This window comes from Gasterosteus aculeatus, chromosome 1 (assembly GCF_964276395.1).
Source record: "Gasterosteus aculeatus chromosome 1, fGasAcu3.hap1.1, whole genome shotgun sequence".
In the NCBI taxonomy this organism is placed as follows: domain Eukaryota; kingdom Metazoa; phylum Chordata; class Actinopteri; order Perciformes; family Gasterosteidae; genus Gasterosteus; species Gasterosteus aculeatus.
The window spans coordinates 18,766,294-18,783,909 of record NC_135688.1 but is presented as its reverse complement, the minus strand read 5'-3'; the positions used below and the strand labels follow the sequence as shown (position 1 = coordinate 18,783,909).

General features: G+C 41.3%; 1 protein-coding gene across 2 annotated transcripts in view; it reads right to left on the bottom strand.

The window, feature by feature from the left end:
• The window catches only part of LOC120833097 (leucine-rich repeat and fibronectin type III domain-containing protein 1-like protein), a 278,724-nt gene extending 261,994 nt beyond the window's left edge, over window positions 1-16,730 (bottom strand). The window contains exons 1-2 of one of the 2 annotated variants that reach the window (XM_040200055.2): window positions 16,444-16,730; window positions 15,414-15,535 (exon numbers count right to left, since the gene is read on the bottom strand). The gene's annotated coding sequence lies outside the window, so the exon portion shown is untranslated. Of the gene's footprint in view, window positions 1-15,413; window positions 15,652-16,443 lie in introns of those variants that run through there. The other variant, XM_040200217.2, reaches the window with a different exon arrangement.
• Window positions 16,731-17,616: the final 886 nt, after the last annotated feature.

Sequence of the window (17,616 nt, the reverse complement as noted above, 5' to 3'; positions counted from 1 at the left end):
AGCCACACACATCTAAAAGTTTCTACCTGCAGCCATGCCTCTCGACATGATTTCAACTATAAAAGGGGATAATAAAATCTTCAGTAATGAGTATAGAAAAGGTGAGTCATGAATGATTAAAGACAGCATCCTGATGAGTGCCGTTTAAACCTCTCTACCCTCGTCCTCGTATATCGATACACTCACATGCCATGTAGCCTTTCACCATCTAGGTGAGTGACTAAATGAGAGTTACTAATTTCCCAGTTGAACATCTCAAACTCTCATTTAAAGCAGCAAACTGAAACCCTATAGGAGCTGTTTTATGTCAGCTTTATGATGATTGTAACAGTGCTTTAAGTTGTCCATTTGCCACTCACCCCGCCTCTGTTTGACACCTGGAGGAATTCCTCTGCACAATTCATCCGGTTGTATGTCGTGCCTGTTTGTTTTACTTTAAATGAGTCTTGCTTTCTGATCTAACTGACTGCAGCCAGCAGAGGTTCCGTTTTTCGGGGTCAATTTGTTTACATCCGGGTGACCAGAACACCAATTGATGTACATTTTTGCTTAACCATGTTGTTGAAGAAAATGGGATCCCTCCAGTTAGTAATCAGTTATTAAAAATTGGGATGGTTTTCTTTCTTTTCGACAATGCCCTATGTTGATAATCCCTATGGTTGAATGCACTTAGTCGCTTTGAATAAAAGCGTCTGCTAAATGACATGTAATGTAATAATATAAATTATATAATTGGGCCAAAGCACAGTTTAGATTGTTTGAACTGGTTATTAGAAAAAACTAGGTCTTCTAACATCCGTGGTAAGGCAAAATTTGCTTTCTGGGATATCTATTTCTATGGATTTAACCAGGTTGAGAGTGGTCTCAAAACAAAGGACCAAAATTAGTGATTTGGTACTGAAAGACCACATTTAGATCAGCAAATTGTTTAATTGGGTTATTAAGACCATTAATGTTTAAATTCACAATATTATTTGAAGTAAATTGGGTAAATTATGATGTTAATATTATGCATACCAAACCAAGAAATTAAGTGAATAGGAAATGTATTGTATCCCATTACCCAGTCACCATTCCACAGATACCCTAAAATAATAAAATGAAAAAACAAAGTATATCAATAAGATCCCTAGTGACAGTGCAAAGAAGAGTTTGTGTAAGAACAGAATCACACTACATCGCATTGTGATTACCTCATGTATGATTGTTTGTTCTTTCACTCAAAAGATGTGCAGAAAAGATAGTGGGTCCTATCTCTAATTTAAAAATGTGTTTCTTAATTTAGATTGTGTTTGTACAGTTAGACCAGCATGTGTTACTGCCATTTTAGGAGTTTATCCTGATGTTCATCAAAATGTGTTTTAATGTCGTAAACAGCTATTTGTTTGGGCCAGGAAAACCTGGCATTGACATTTAAACATCGTACTATGATGACCCCTCCGTGTTGTGTGTAATCGCCTGGCACTGCTGCGGTTCAGGTTGAGCCCTATGATTGTCAGACATGAACACATATTGACATTACTGATTACTGACAATACTTGTCTGTTTCGTTTTGTTCATGTTATGCTTGGAAATAATGCTAGTTATTTGTCAGTTTTAACTCTTTGGTCTCCCATTTATGTTTTTTTAGCTTGGGTTGTAACGGCACCATGGCTAAAAGAGACATTACCAGAATGAAAAACAAAAAAATGTTTCACTTGCCTTTTTTACGATGAGCATATTAACCAAGGCTCCTATCAGCACGGTTGGGCTCAGCAACAGTACCATTTTCAAGAGTATTACAAGAGATCGGCAGGTTTAATCCCCCTCCCGGAGAGGACGGAATCTATTTTTGTGTGAGCTCCGTGAAATCGAGAATGGAGTTGTACGGTCTGTTGGACCGTCCTTTCTACGAGGACATCTGGGAGGAACTCACCAGTAAACTGACCTCCACTCATGTTGAATCATTTTACAATAATATTACATTTTATTTAGCTGACGCTTTTACCCAAAGCAACTTACAATAAGTGCATTCAACCAAGAGGGTACAGACCCAGAACAACAACAATCAAGAAATCCTGAAATGTCAACTACTAAGTCAAGGTATAGTCGGTAGAGGGGTATATATCAATCTATATAAGTTATTTTAACTGGACCACTTAACTACTTAACACAGATTGTGTATAGATAGATGGATATATGGATGTTTTATGTTTGTATCTTTTCATTTAAAAAAAAAAAAAAAAGAAAAGTTGACTTGCCTATTACAGTGTTATGATTGTGGAGGGTTACTTGTTTTTCTTTAACAATCAGATGAAACGTTTATGCCCTGGCAGTGGACAATTGCATACACATAGCAAATAGCATTTTAGAATTATATTCATTTTAATTATTGATTTGAATTAGGTAAGCTTAAGCCTCTGGGAATTAAACATGCATGAGCAGTGACAGTAATATCAATTCAAGCGTGTTCCCTGAAACAGATTCATGTAACTGTATGTGGATGGTAGTGCACTGCAGAGGAGGTCATGTCAGTCACCAGGGAGACAGCATTCAAAATACCATCTGCCATTAGGACTTCACAGCACGCTGGTTGAATGGACATTTATAGGAGCCCTGAAGTAAAGAGATCCAGAAACAGAGAAAACACACATATTCTCCGACCTCTCTGAAAGAAGTTATGAGCATTAAGGGTCTTTCAAAGCACTGTCATGTTACTTGTTTATTTAGCATCCAACATTTTCCGACAAATATTGGTCAGGAGGAGTTCTCTTGTATCTTTTAAGTGGTGTTTTGTTTTTAAAGTTTAGTCTACGTTAATATCATTGTCTCGTCTGCCACAAATACAGAACACATTGACAATCACAATTACTTTTCAAATAATTTACAATTCAATTTATATTAAAACCGAACAACATAGGTTTAATGCTTGGTCATGAAATTCTATACCGCATGATAGGAGTAAATCATGTTTTGTGTGTTTCTAGTTGACATAAACATACACCTTCTTCAACACAAACCTAACATGTTTACCTTATTCTCTTTAATGCACTATTTTGCACCCTTTAGTCATCCCACAAACACAAAATACAAAACTGGAGATAAATAAATACTATTTTATTTTTTAAACATCTCTACCTTCCATCTTTCAGAATTCATAACAATTGAGTATTTGTTATGATTAATAAAAAATACGGTTCATCGGTGTGAATCATTACAAAAACAATAGGGTGCCTGTTTATACATCCAGTATACCTTCAGTGGCTAGCTAATGTAGGGCTAGCGCTAGATGAGGATATGCTAACATTTATTTGCCAGGTACAGTTGTGGTCAAAAGTTTACTTACACTTGTAAAGAACATAATGTCATGGCTCTCTTGAGTTTCCAGTTATTTCTACAATTCTGTTCAGTAATTGGAACAGATACTTCTTTGTCATAAAAAACATTTATGAAGTTCGGTTCTTTTATGACTTTATGATGGGTTAATAGAAAAAGTGACAAAATCTGCTGGGTCAAAAATATACACACAGCAGTGCTAATATTTGGTTACATGTCCCGTGGCCATTTTCACTTCAATTAGGCACTTTTGGCAGACATCCACAAGCTTCTGGCAAGCTTCTCTTTGAATCTTTGACCACTCCTCTTGACTCTAAATTTGATGTCTTTCTGACATGGACTTGTTTCTTCAGCATTGTCCACATGTTCTCAATGGGATTTAAGTCATTCTAAATTCTAAAATCCTAATTCTAGCCAGATTTAGTCATTCTATTACCACTTTTGATGTTTTTGGGGTCATTGTCCTGTTTGAACACCCAACTGCGCCCAACCGGGCTGATGATTTCAGGTTGTCTCGAAGAATTTGAAGGTAATCCTCCTTCTTCATTATCCCATTTACTCTCTGTAAAGCACCAGTTCCATTGGCAGCAAAACAGCCCCACAGCATAATACTACCACCACTGTGCTTGGCGGTAAGCATGGTGTTCTTTGGGTTAAAGGCATCACCTTTTCTCCTCCAAGCATATTGCTGGGCATTGTGGCCAAACAGCTCGATTTTTGTTTCGTCTGACCACAGAACTTTCCTCCAGAAAATCTTAAATTTGCCCATGTGATCAGCAGAAAACTTCAGTCGAGCCTCAAGGTGCCGATTTTGGAGCAAGAGCTTCCTTCTTGCACAGCAGCCTCTCAGTCCACGGAGATGCAAAACACGCTTGACTGTGGACACTGACACCTGTGTTCCAGCAGCTTCTAATTCTTGGCAGATCTGCTTTTTGGTGGTTCTCAGTTGACTCTTCACCCTCCTTACCAACTTTCTCTCAGCAGCAGGTGATAGCTTGCGTTTTCTTCCTGATCGTGGCAGTGACAAAACAGTGTCATGCACTTTATACTTACAAACAATTGCTTGCACGGTTGCTCTTGGGACCTTGAAATGGCTCCAAGTGACTTTCCTGACTTGTTCAAGTCAATGATTTGCTTTTTCAGATCCATGCTGAGCTCCTTTGACCTTACCATTGGAGCTGATTTTGTCACTTTTTCTGTTAACTCATAATAAAGTCATAAAAGAACCAAACTTCATGAATGTTTTTTGTGACAAAGTATTTTTTTTTGAAGTATCTGTTCCAATCACTCTAGCAGTTGTAGAAATAACTGGAAACTCAAGCGAGCCATGACATTATTTTCTTTACAAGTGTATGTAAACTTTTGACCACAACTGTACATATGAGCAATTAGTCGTGTGAGTGGTGCATACATGGGACAAAGGGGAATAATAATATAATATATATAAATAATGTGCCATTGTGCTCTGCTGATGGTATCTTCAAATTCCATGAAGGACAAACTCTTAATGCGTAACCTCGCTCACACAAAACGTCAGTCCGTTACAATATGATCAGAAGGTGCCTGCAGATCACGTGACCTGCCGTTGGGATGATGGAAACATGAAGATACTCAGAGACACAACAAAACAACAAATGTATCTAACTAAAACAGATAAAACCACAACCCATTTTCCAGTGACACCAGTCACACACACGTTGTTCGCATTGATTAGGTAGACTGCAGTGTCTCCCCCAGGTTTACTACGTCATGGGGGGGGGGCACAACCCTGTTTATAATGATGGGAAACACTGAACTGGCAGCGGTCCGTTATCAAAACATTGGCCAAATAGTATGTTCAGGCTTCATGAGCAAATACAGAATCCCTTTGTGTTCATTTGCAAAGCCGCATTAAGACACGCATCACGTTATTTAATACGCTGCACTACTTGCAAAGTCGCTGTGTTGTTCCAGACAACAAATAAAACATTTAGGACAAACCCACGGTCATAAAGATACTCATTTAACGTTACATGGAATCTGTGTGAGGAAGAGGAGGAGGGTCCATGACGCTAAATACCAACTTTCCACCGACCACTTTTCCCACCCGGTGTCGCTCTGATCTGCCGGCGCATCGTAGAGAAAACCAATCGGGTGTCTGGATGCTAAATGTTTATACTTCTCATCCAAACACAATCAAATGCACTCTGTCCGCATAGCGCCATTTATCTAGATGGGGGTTTTTGTGTTTGTGTTTTTGAACTACGACAAGCCGGAAGTAACGAGGCTGTTTTTAAAATGTAAGGAGTAGAAAGTACAGATATTTGGGTGGAAATGTAAGGAGTAGAAGTAAAAAGTCGTCTGAAAAATAAATACTCCAGTAAAGTATAGATACCCAAAATTTGAAAAAGTAAGTACAGTAACGAAGTATTTGTACTTCGTTACTTGACACCTCCGGTATGTATAAATGTTTTATAAGGTATGTCTCCTTTAGCCTTCTCTAGGTAATGAGCATCCCTGTTACACAAAGTGGAACCATGAGAAGCTCCAAATCCACAAAACCAGCCTGAAAGCCAAGATAATCTGAAGCCATTGCATGAGAGCGCCTGGTTGACGGAATTTAGTCAAGACTTCCGAGAGTTGAGGTTGGCCTCTCGGTTTGAGGGCGGGACTTAGCAAAGGGTCAGTTGTACAAAACGAATGTGGGTAAATCATTTGTTATGATGCCCTGAAAACATGAAATATCATATCACAACAACCTCTTCCCACCTAACTGTCCCCCATAATATGTATGTCATTAACTAATAAATGTCCGTGGCAAACCAGAATCCGTGTCCTGCGTCAAAGATGGTTTGTTGAAGACAAAAACTGCCAAACATCTGGCCTGCCTCCTCCTCCTCCTCCCTCCCTCCATCCCTCTCACTCACCCTCCCTTCTTTCATTCTTTGCTTCCATTGTTTCTCTCCTCCTCCCCTTCTAGCAATCACTGCTGTCTGCGTGTGACAGATTAGCTCTTATCCCACCGTCTCCATTTAATGACCCACCCTTACATGGAGACATTCACCCATGAAACTCATTACATCAAACATGACATTCAGCTCCCTTGTATGTGTGTAGAGGGTGTGCAAAAAATGGCCTTCTTTTTACCAGATAGGCAACTAAGTGAGTAAAAATATCATATCATAATATCATGCATTGCTTTCAGGTGACAGTGGACAATGGAAGAGAGCACAAAACTCGAAGCATGAAATAGTATCTAATGTGAACAGGGCAGCGCAACAGAACAGTGCTCAAAGGATTTTTTTAAGTTGCTGAGATACGTTTATTATACCCACATGGACAGCGGGAGCGCAAACCAGTAAAAGCCATAGACAAAAAAGCTCACAGGGGATTAATTAAAATGAACACAAAGGCAATCCATATTGTTAACAAAGAAATAGTATTATTACAAGTCTACATTAAATACAGATGAACAGCTGTCATTTATTGTGCAGAAGCAAATAACGCTGAGAAAAACAAAGTAGTGTCCAAAAATGTGTTTTCCCTTTACATCAGAGCATATCTACTTATATGTAGACCTCTAGTCCTCTTGTCTTCTATGTAGTTCTCTATATAGTCCTCTTAGTATCCCTCTAGAGAGCCCTTCATGCAGTCCTCTATATAGTTTTCTGGGTAGGCCAGTGTTTCTCCTACCATTATACCAGGGAACAGCAGGGAGTAGGGAGATGAGACACTGTTGTGTGTGTGAGGTCTTTATACCCATTCTAACGAGGAAGAGAACTCAATCAATTAAGTAAGCAATGTTTGCTCCCTAATGCCCCTCTACACTGCGCTGCAAGGACACAAACCTACACTCACACACACACACACACACGCACACTATATACCTATAAAATCCAATGCAAAATTAATTAACGACAAACAATGCAAATGGATAAAATGTGGGACACACGTTCAGATGCACGTGCAGAACCCACAAACACAAATACACAGGAGAAAATAGATGAACCAATCTCTCTCTCTCTCTCTCTCTCTCTCTCTCTCACACACACACACACAAACCCCAACATATAGTGTCTATTTTTAACTCGCCACTGACAGCACCCTGTCTCACTGTTCACACTAAGCCGAGCCATGTAATTGGCTGCCATCTATACTTTCTCTCTCTCTCTCTCTTTAATTCTGCTTTTCTCTCCTCCCCTGCCTCTTCCTTTGATATCCGTCCATCCTATACTTTGAGGTAAGCCCGGCGAGTTGTGCATCTAGTTAACAATAAATAAATAATAAAGTCACCCCATTTGCTGTCTCAGCAGGAAGGCTGAGCTGCATCACAGCTGAATAACAGGCAGCGTTTACACTGGGGATAAAGAAGATGGGAAGGGGGGGTTAAGAAGAAGAGTGGGGGAAAAGGGGTGTTATAAATAAAAACAAAAGACAAGGAGACGGCCAGAAAGCGAGAGGAAAATGTCTGGTGGTATTTTTAGGTTGCTATCATGGCATGTTATTTAACACCTGCTGGGTTCTGTTAGAAAGGGGAGGAGAGGGGGGAGGAAGCTCAGTCGGGGATGGGGTTCAATTGCATTTCATCAAATCAAGACCCATATTAAGCCTGCTTAGTGAATCAAAAAGCCTTATGAAATCCCTGAATGAATCAACTTAGGTTAAGCTTTAAACAGTGAAAGCCACAAATGTTATGATAGCATACTGAAGAACTAAAACTCAATATCAATATGCAATTTTTAGCAGAGGTAGGCCACATCACTCACTTCACACCTCCTCACTAACATCATAGGACTAATTAATAACGCATCGACCCTTAAGCAAAGGCTATTTCACACAACAATAATCATCTGTGACTGAATGTATCACAAAAAGACACTTTTGATTAACAAGTTACTTTGTGAAACCAATGTTTAATTGTTGGTTTCATAATATAATCATAAGGAGCCTAACATTGTTTATTATGTTAACAGAAATAAACATGTTTGAGTGATACTGACACTTGATTTAGACTTTGTTGACCCATTAACTTCCCTGAAATAGACGCACAAAAACGAGTGGAGCACCAGAAGGTTTCAGTGGAACAAAGGGCGCTGGTTTACCACTCTCACTGTGCTCGATGGACAGTGAAATGGAGGGTAAATCTACAGAGGCTTCACCTTAAAGCAACCTCCATCTGCCTTGCAAACACTTACGGCTGTGCAACGCTCTGTGTTTTGGCCTGTAAAATCACAAGTATCTTAATCGAACAGGGGACTGACAGACACACACGCCAACTTTTTTGGCCTTTGAGAAGCTCCCTCTGACTCCCAAGAAGCAGGCCAGCAGCAGAGCCACAGGGCACATAAACATGGCTGCACCAGAAGCTAAATGTGGTTGGCCATGTGACGGGTCAGGTGATTTTGTGTTCCCATTGCCACACCCCGCAGATGTCTGTGCTGGGCTGATGGATCTGACCAACAAGCTAAATTTAAAATCTAGTTTTTCACTGCTTAAGGTAAGATTGACTCTAATTTAAGAATTCTGATGCTTACTTAACCTGTCCTTAATTATATTGAACCTATTGTGAAGGCATTTATTGAACAAATGAATATGAAATAAATCAAATATCAAATTATGATAAATCCATCAAACCAGGAATTTAACCTTAGAATTGTCACAAAAACCTGACACGTATGCCTCAATAAGAGAAATAAACATGATAGTTAATCAGTTAATAAGTATAACTCAGTGATATTTAGTTAATATATTTGATATTGTTCAATTCAAAGCCTATTAAAACAAAGGTAAACAAAAATAACTTTTTTTTTGTAATATTAATTACATCAGGGGTGCCCCTTACCTATTTTAAAAATGCTGAATATCTATCTATTTATTTATATGTATACTACGTATACTTTTCATTTGCAATATATGTTGGCAAACCTTTAAAATTGGAACTATGTACCAATGGGCTGATGTTTCAACCATTAACAGTCGACCTTCCACTGTCCCCGTTTGTGACAATAATTACAAACTGCTTCTGCATGATGTAGATTACTACCGCGTTTAACTGTAAACGTTTTACCATGACTATTCCATGACTTCCAGCCGTCAGCAGCGCCAATGTCTCTAGAAATACAACTGCCAAAAGAAAAAAACTGTTCTTGGAGAAAGAAACCTTTTGAAGCCCTTAAGTGAACTTTTAAAAGGTCAGCGTGTCCCACCACCAGACAATGTTCAAACTCCCCTGGAGTATTTCAGGAAGTTTAGAACAGAAGAAATCATGGACTTACTAAAGGAGCTAACAAATTTGTACAGTGTACAAAACTCTGCACATTACAGCAATGTTAACACCACTGTTAGGGAGCTGCAAATATTGATCAGTATCTGCGCATGGTTCTGTGCCAGCTGCCGGTAAATTGTGCCTACTGGGGAAAACAAGGTGTGGCATGGTGGCTAAAAACATGTCACGCAACTGTTTCCAGACCCTTCTGGCATCACTACACTTCATTGATAACACTAACAGGATAAGTGCTGGAAGATCCAACCGTAGCTTGTTATGTTTCGCAAACAATGCCTTGACATCACCCCAGAAGAGCACAACTCTACTGATGAGCAAATAGTGTCTTTCAGAGGGACGCACAGCCCAACAAGGCAGTATGTCAGGAGCAAGCCCCCCCCCTTGTGATTGAAAATATGGAGCCATTCCATTTCCCTCTGTGATTTTGTGGTCTAAAAAGTAAAAAGGTCGTACTTGGCATGGGAGGTGACGTTGTGGTCAAGCTGTGTGAAACTCTGCGATTAAACCAAAACATCAAAGCCGCACTGGTGCTTGATCTTCTTCAGCAACAGATCTACTTTACAGTAACACTTCGCAGCAATAACTGGCTGTCTCCTTGACGATGAGAAAAGTCTTGCCAAGAAAGGCAGAGCATCTTTGGATACAAGGGTGGAGAAAGCGGGATCCATGGCCCCTGTCAGGTTGTATGATAACAGATCTGTTAATCTGATCTCCGCCTCCAACTGTGCAGTTGAACCTCAAGGCAAAGCTTGATGCTGGAGCAAATCAGACCAGGCCACGAATTGTGAAGGAGTACGAGACATTCATGGGGGGGGACAGACCTCCTAGAACATAAACCTTAAAAATTGTATTTAAATTGAAATCTATGTTGCTCTGAGATCTCATGGTGGACAGCAGCTTATTATATCAGTTTTTGAATGGGGGGGTGCCCCCCTTGAAAGGTTGCAAACCTCAAATGATCAAGTTCTTTATAAATTAAATATTCATTGGACTAATTACAACAATCACACACATAGGTGCACACACACACTCCATCAGCTGCTCATCATTTTTACAGGTGTGGTTCCCCACTCCGCCCCGGCTCAAAACAACCAATCGACAACAAAAACTGAGTGCTACTGTGTTCGGTTCCCTTTCGTCATACTACACCATCCATCAGGGAGCTGTCAGATATGACCTTCAACTTGAAAAAGAGAGGCAGAGAGAGAGACGGACGGACGGAGGAATAAATCAAGCAACAAAGAGAAAAAGAGGGAGAAGTGTGGAGAGGAGAAAAGATGGAGATGGATAAAGTAGATTGATCTACAGTGGAAACGGAACGACACAGCGAGACGTGATGAGCATTACATCGGTGTCCTGCTGAGATTAGCATGCTGACACCCATATTGAATTTACACTGGAGTTGTGCCTGTCATGTGTCCGCACACTTTTGGCCCTCATAGGGCATCACGCAGGCTCACATTCAATTTAAACTTGACACGATTTACCATTTTTCTCATTAATACCTCTGCTGTCAGATTGGACGTGAAGGCTCACTCCGGTGGCCAGCGGAAGAGAAGAAATGACCCTCTGGTTGCACGTTATCTGCTCTGAGCTGTTTTATTGCATTCAGACTGGATCTTTACTGCGCGAGGGAAAGGGATTCCTTATTTGACAAAGAAAAAAAAGACAAGAAAGCTTTATTTATGAAACCGTTAATTGTTGCTGAAGTTTGGAGCACTCCTCAAACATGTCTGGGAGAGTTCTCTTCCAATCAGCTGTTTAAGCTTCCTGACCGAACTGAGATCAGATTAACATCGTTAGCAGCTGTTAACTGCCAGCATGGACACCTCCATGTTCCAATCTGAGCAAAACACCATTTTGTTTGGGGTTATTAACTAAATAACTAGAATTTATGTAAATATCATAACTTTTATTACTTTTTTTTCACAATAGCTTTTGGGTCCTCGGTCTCTATCATTTTACAGCACTGTTAATTGTTCCATTAGTCCGACAAAGCAAAAGAACTGCACTCCCTTATTTTGGGCACAAATGTAGGTCACATGCCTGTGCTCTCTTTAGAAAAGCCTTTATCACTAAACAATTTACTAAAATAAACTATAGAAAGGACATGAGGAGGAGGAGTGAAAATTAGGAGGGCCATAAATAAATGAACACTTTATAACAGTATTTGTGTCATGTGTGGGAGTAAGTGAATATTACTGCACCAGGTAAAAGCCACCAACTACTGACAACCATTTAGATCACCGAGAGAATGAATAGCCACACACCGGTTTAGTTTAGTTTTCAGCTACTATTATAGTCATTACTTTATCATCTTCATCAGTATAAGTCAACACCTTTTAGTGTTATAAAGATGTTGTAAAATGGGAAGGGATTAAGGTAAACACATTTTCCATCGTTCTCTTTGCTTTTGGGAAAACTCTAAATGAAAGTAGCAGTTCTACTGTTCGTAGTTTGTAATTTCACCCCAACTGAGTAAAAAATAAAACACATGCCAACAAAGTGTGCAGCACTGCAAAGGAAATTACATTTTGCTGATAAGAAGGACCACCTGGGGACCAAAGAAAGAAGTTCAGTCAACCACTGTAGCATTTCATTTGAAGGGAATGTTTTCAGTAGAAAGCTGCAGAGCTACAACACATCTCCCCACAGCCAATCTGAGAATCTCTGAAAATAAAAAAGAATGCAGGCAAGGCCAGTGAGCTGGTTTTGATGGACAGATGGATGAAGAAACAGATGGTCAATGGATGGCGGGATTGAGTGTGTAGCTCCAGGCAGAGGGAGTTTAAGCCACAGATTAATTATTTTACCAGACAAGATGCGAGTTTCCACGGGAATGTAAATCACACATTATGATCTGGATATTTGTTACGGCCTCTTACCTGCTCATCTGTCGCTCGAGCGGGGGCGTTGTTACATAACAAGCATTTATGTGTAACAAGTACCGCTTCTGGAATTTATCTGAAGGTCTACTCCACCAAACAAAACATCTAACAACTGCATTGCACATCAAACTGTTCAAAAAACACGTATTTCTGCATGCTGGCTTGAAAAGATTGCATAAATTTGTTGAAAATAAGCCAAACTGGCAACGGCTGTATTTCAAAATGGGGACGGAAAACCCCCAAACCGAAGGCTTCAAAATGGCACTAATCAAACAAATGGGGAATGTCCTGATGACTTCTTAGTGTACACTGTATGGAGTAGTCAGATGTTTGTTTCCTTTCAGCACGTTCCAAAACGGATTCAGAGGTAGAACTGACTTCAAGGATGCAAAGTCTTTTCCATTAATCACATTTTCAGCTTCTACTCAGTTAGATGCATACGACTCGCGCTTGAGGGCAGTTGAGTCTTTCCCATGTTTGTCTGAAATGGGAAAGGCAGCCAACAAAATGTGCCACAGGTAGAGGAGGGTGGAAAACAAATCAGAGCGGGATGCTGAGAAAAAGTGTGAAGGTGAGATGCAGTCTCTCTCTGCTAATGGGAAGTGAAGGACTCGGTAATGCTGTTCATAGGATGATCGTCGCCACAAAACAACGCGTCACTCCAGTCGCATTAACACATTTCCTCCTTTTATCACAATCAAGCACCAGGTGGATTCTCTCCTGGCTTCATTCTCTGTCCGTGCCAACCTGTCTGCCAGTTTGCTTGTATAAGCAAGCCTGTCTCTTGTTTACTGTGTGAGTAGGCCTTTGCCAGAGCAGGCCGGAAAGAATCAACAAAGACTGCCAAAAGCACAGACGCCCCTCCTTTTCCCCAAATCCTGCTCCCTCTTAAGATCACAAATGTATTTCAGCCTCATAAATTAAAAGTAGTAAAAACTTTGTAATTTTAGGGCTCAACAGAAAGAGCAACCATCGGTAACCATTTTGAGAAATTTTGGCAACCACTTTATTGTCCCGTTTAATGTCCACTTATTTAGTGGTATATTATATGTCTAAATATTTAGACAGTAAACAAAACACAAGTTTAGTTCAATATTTGTTGCACTACAATTTTGCTATATCCAATAAAATGTATTTCTTTCATTTATATTTTTATAAAGTTGATGTGACTGTGGCATTTCCCAATTATTTAAAATATATGGTGATTAAATGAAGATCATAATCCCAGTTTTTGTAACAAACAGCTAATGCATGGCAACCACACCACCATGAAGTTACTGTTGAGGCCTGCATTGTTGATATTTCTATTAATATTATTATATTTCAATATAATAAAACCAGTAGCAAATTATAGATGCAACAAAAAACTGCACGGTTAATTATTGAAAGAATTACGTATAAATCAAAATATGTAACAACAAAGCAGAAGAAGCACTAAACTGCAAAAGCTTTTATTCTTGTGGGGTTCCAAAAGATCTTTGCAATCAAATTGTGATTTTAAAAATCAATTATAGATCATATGGATATGGTTATATCCGTGGACTGAAACTACATTAACAAGAGTTACATATTTAATGGAATGTACTATCGGTATTCTCTTCTCAAGGTCAGAGGTCGGGGTCAGCGGACTAACAGTAACGGGTGAAAGTGGAAGTAATTCTGATGTCTGGCTCAAGAACACTTCAGCAGGCCAGGTTGTTGACGACATGTTGAGAGTTGGACCTGCAGAACACAACCTTCTAGCTCATTTCATCTCATTATATAGGGAAGCTCAAACACGGACCAATGGAACTGAGATTTTCTGCTGTGTTTACATCCGTCGAGCGTAAATGTACCTCAACACGCAGTGAAGCCACTTTCTATTACAATGTGCCTGGGAACCCGAAGACGTCTAAGGAGCTGCCCCAGGCCTGTAGACCAGTCCACTTTTCAACTGTAAGTGCTCTCCATGGTTCTGAAACCACCCAGAGCTCACTGTGGTTCAACAACATTGCTAGAGATCTCAAACCACATCCATTCACTCCATCCCATCAGAAACATTGGCTAACCTCGTTACCGGCACGCTTTACATTGTTAGACTGCTCTTTGGACTCTAGGCTGTCTTTAAGTAGCTTCCCATGGTCCTGAATGATGGTCAACTTGTTTGAATCTATTCACAATCCACAAGCAGCTTGTCCAAATACTTGTATTTACCAACTACCCCTCTTCTCCCACATCATCTCCTCTGCCTTTCTCTTTTATTTTTAGGCATCCTCTGTTGGGAGATAGGGGATGGTCCCCCCCACCCTCTCCTCTCTGGTGTTCTCATCTCCAAGCCTCCTGCATAATAGATGTGGCTGTAACGCCAGTCAACTGGAGCGGCATGATGAGGCAGCTTTAGAAACAGAGAGAGAGAGAGAGAGAGAGAGAGAGATCCCTCTGGAATGGGTTATATTACTGCGCTTCAACCAAAGCGCGTGAACGGACGCCCCCGTAGATGCGCGCGCATTGGCCTGATGCGCGCACGCACACATTCCCATAGAGGAACAGCGGGGGCTGTCAGCAAAGCCAAGAAAAAAAAGCATCGCAGTACAGAAGTAAAATGAAAAATAACAACGAAGTCTTCCACTGTCTGAAGCAGCAGAGAGGAACACCGCATGCGAGGGGCTGTGCGCTACGTGTTTTTGGAAAGCTTTAAATAAATCACCCGCCTGAGAGGATGGAAGAGTCCACCAACAGTGCCAGCGCACTGGCACAAACAGAAAAAAACAGAAGAGCAGTCAGAGAGGGAGCGGGATTAAGTCCGAGCACTAATCAGATTACAGAGATGATTCATTTCCTGGACACTAAGAATAAAACTCCTGTTGGCACTGCAGCGAGCGTGGCATCCCTTTGGCAAAGAGGAAAAAAGCAACTGCATAGCAGAGCTCGGTCGCCATCTCACACACCCTGCGTTCAATGAGCCTTACCTTCATCGATCTCTCCACCTTCTCTCCTCTCAGTTTGCGTCTTTTTCACCAGAATCCCTTTATCTTCCTCTTCCTCCTCTCCGTCCGCTAGCAGATGAGTTTTAAATCACAACGAGAAGCCCCTTGACAGGCGTTAAAAAGAAAAGAAAAAAGGTGATCAGGTTCGGCTGCTTATCCCAACTCCTGCGCTCCTCTACCGCGCGACTCCTTTCCCGTGCACATACGAGCAGAAGGAAGCTCTATTGGTAGTTTTGCTGGGAGCTCAATAGACGGGACTGTGTTTGCGTGTGCGTGCGTGTGTTTGTGTGTGTTGGGACTGGGTGGCAGCAGGAGAGGCGGAATTACCGGCATAGACGTGCGCGCATTCGGGCAGCAGAGAGAGGAAAAGAGGGCGAACCGGCCATCCAGGTGCCGGTGGTCCTCACTGTGCAGACCCACGACAAGCGTTCAAGTGCACATCCACAAACGATGGGGGCGGGTGGAGGATGCGCATCTCAATTCCCATTTAAAAACACACATTAACGTTAATATATATCGCGCGTGATCGCTCTAAACCCCAAATAAGAAACTACACCCACCGATGCGCAGGGTGTCCTTGAGTGCAAATTACGTTTCAAATATCCGAGCATCAGTCTGCGGAATTTGAACGGGGGGGGGGGGGGTCCTCCAGAATGTGCAGCTATCCGTCCAGATTGGGCCAAATAAAACTATTTCGATTCCCCTATAACCCCGTCCAAAAAAAAAAGATATTCCCGTAATGCGCGCGGCTTCCCCCCGTCAGCGCGCGGGGGGTCTGGCACCTGTCCGAAACCTAGAAAGAATATGCAATCCGGGTCCGGCAGACTCGAAGCGGGTCAGGGCGGTGTCTAGCTCCGTCCTCCGTCAGCAATTATAACTCGCAAGACTGACAAACAACTCTGATAATAATCCACCGAGGAGTCCTGGAAATGATTATTTAGGATGGTAAAATAATTGCATGGCGTGGCGTGGCCAATAACGATGGCGTGGCAACGACTGAAGCTCTACTTACAACTCCCCGTGAGAGCGTGCACGCTTGTGCATACCGAAACTCGCCGGTTTTTGGAGAGAAAAAGAGAAGAATCGCCACCCGTTGGGAGGACGCAGTAATCCGCACCGAGGCTCGGCCGCGTCACTCTGTCCGACAGCGGTCCTACTTTGTAGGGTGTTCCGCCCGCTACGTCCACGATCCCGTCTTTCAGTGGCAGACGGTTCAGGTTTGACTTCGTGCAGGAGAGATTTCAGCGGGTTTTCCTCGCTGATTGGAGGCAGCTTGTAGGTGCACTTGGCTGCATGACTGGTGGTGGAAGGGAGGGGGCTGTGCAGTGTGTACGGGAGGCTGCGCGAGGGTTTCCAACAGAAAAGACACACCCATACGGCCTGTCAGCTTCCATCTATCCATCTGTCTAACCATCACATCTCGTCATCCATCTGAAAATCAATTTTTCTCTCATTAACCATCAATACATTGTTGATTATGTTTTGCGTTTTAAAGATTGATAGATATTGTAGATACACAAAAAAAAACTTCTGTCAACTTAAATTATCTCGTCCCCCTAATTAGGACATTCTTGTGAGGCTTTCAGTGGCATATATTAATAAGGTCAGTTTGGCGTTATGTACACAGACTTCAAACAGATTTGTTTCACATTACAACACTACCTCAACATACTAAGTGGCTGCACAAGAGCACGTTTTCCATGGGCTCAAACCACAATGAACTAGCGCAGTTAAAAGACACACTGACATTCTACTAATATGTCAGCTCCTCTTGTGAACTGGCAACGGACACTTCCACATATCTTCTGAAAGTATTATACTGCAGGAAAACTAAACTTACCATGGCAGTTACCCTGATCTACTGGTATTTACAATGAAGGACAGATTTTGAGGTGCTGAGGAGATTTTTTGTGAACTGGAATTTAGAATTCCACGCATTTTCACTTTACAGGCAAAGATGACTGCGTGCGAGCGTGTACATTCCCTTAACTTATAGCGGAATATTAAAAATGAACTTGAATAGTTAAAACACTGAATGTATGTCCCTGTTTTGAACTGACATTGCCACAAGTTCTATGAATCTCTTTTTAAGATGCAACGGTGACTTAAATGCATATTGCAGAAACTGCATGTCGCGGTAACAAAGCTAACGTTGGTAGCTCTTTTGACATAGAACTGTACAGAG